We start from the raw sequence: 1661 nt of genomic DNA, 5'->3' as shown, positions 1-1661 counted from the left end.
TGGAATTAAAATCATGCTGGTGATAATTTTTACTATGGAATAAATGACATTGATGCAGGAGTTTTATTTCTTTTTGTTTCAGATATATAAAATGTTTCCTATTTTCAGTGAAGATGAACACACTTGCTACCTATATTATCATTAAAAATGTCTTCTTTTCCCAAGCTGGTATTGGAGTCTCAGCCAATGCCTTCCTCCTTTTCTTCCATGTGTTCACAGTTCTTGTGGATCACAGGCTTAAGCCTACTGACCTGACTACCAGTCTCTTGGCCTTTGTCCATATCGTGATTCTGCTCACCATTGTGTTCTTGTGTCTGAAGACATTTTTGAGTGACTGAATTTTCAAACTGACTTCAAGTGTAAGATGCTTTTCCACATGAACAGGGTGATGAGGGACCTCTCCAACGGCACCACCTGCCTCCTGAGCATGCTCCATACCAGCACCATCAGCCCTGGCACCTCCTGGTCTGCAAGGATTAAACAGAAGTTCACAGGTTACATCTTTCACTCCTTCTTCTTCCTCTGGGTTCTCAGTTTGTCTCTCAGTAGTAACCTGCTCTCCTCCACTGTGGCTTCTTCTAATGGGACAAAGACCGATGTGCTAAGTATCAGTAAATACTGCTCACTTTCTTCCATAAGCTACATCATCCGGAGCCTGTCTTTCATGCTGCCACTTCTTACGAATGTCTTCTTTGTCACAGTCATGTTGCTCTCAAGTGCATACATGGTGATTCTCTTGTCCAAGCATCAGAGATGATCCCAAAACCTTCACAGCACCAGCCTGTCTCCAGGAGCCTCCCCAGAGAAAAGGGCCACCCAGACCATCCTGCTGCTGGTGAGTTGCTTTGTGGTCATGCACTGGATCGACCTCATCATCTCATCCTTCTCAACCTTGTTATGGGCTTGTGACTCAGTCATCATGGGCATCCAGAGGCTTATGGGTAATTTCTATTCCACTGTTAGCCCTTTCATACTAATTAGTTCTGATAAAAGAATAATCAAAATTTTCCACAATGTGCAAAATACATATCACAGATTTTAATTAAATTATGAAAATAATTACCTGAAAATAGATTTTGACATCAAATTATTCAAGAAACAGATGATTTGATACATAATTTGATGAAGAGGGCCAGCCCCTCCACACCTGTGGGTATTTCTCATCAGGTGAGATGAGAGACTGAGAAAAGAAATAAGACACAAAGTATACAGAAAGAACAGTAGACCCACGGGACTGGCACTCAGCACACGGGGGACCCACACCGGTGCCGGCCTCTGAGTTCCCTCAGTATGTATTACTATTTTGACTATCTTAGGGGAGTGTAGCAGGGCAACAGGTGGGCAGAAGGTCAGCAGAGAAACATGTGAGCAAAGGAGTCTGTATCATGAATAAGTTCAAGGAAAGGTACTGTGCCTGGATGTGCACATAGGCTAGATTTATGTTTCTCTTTACCCAAACATCTCAGTGTAGCAAAGAGAAACAGAGCAGTATTGCTGCCAGCATATCTCACCTCCAGCCACAGGGCGGTTTTCTCCTATCTCAGAATAGAACCAATGAGAATGGTCAGCTTTACACCAAGACATTCCATTCCCAGGGACAAGCAGGAGACAGTAGCCTTCCTCTTATGTCAACTGCAAAGAGGCCTCCCTCTTTCACTACT

The 1661-nt window shown here is 43.3% G+C and overlaps 1 pseudogene; it reads left to right on the top strand.

Moving 5' to 3' along the window:
• The first annotated feature begins 113 nt into the window (after positions 1-113).
• On the top strand, positions 114-1111 carry LOC105535554 (annotated as a pseudogene).
• The last annotated feature ends 550 nt before the right edge of the window (positions 1112-1661 follow it).

This window comes from Mandrillus leucophaeus, unplaced genomic scaffold (genome assembly GCF_000951045.1).
Source record: "Mandrillus leucophaeus isolate KB7577 unplaced genomic scaffold, Mleu.le_1.0 Scaffold1479, whole genome shotgun sequence".
Taxonomy (NCBI): domain Eukaryota; kingdom Metazoa; phylum Chordata; class Mammalia; order Primates; family Cercopithecidae; genus Mandrillus; species Mandrillus leucophaeus.
This window is presented reverse-complemented; position numbering and strand designations above follow the sequence as displayed.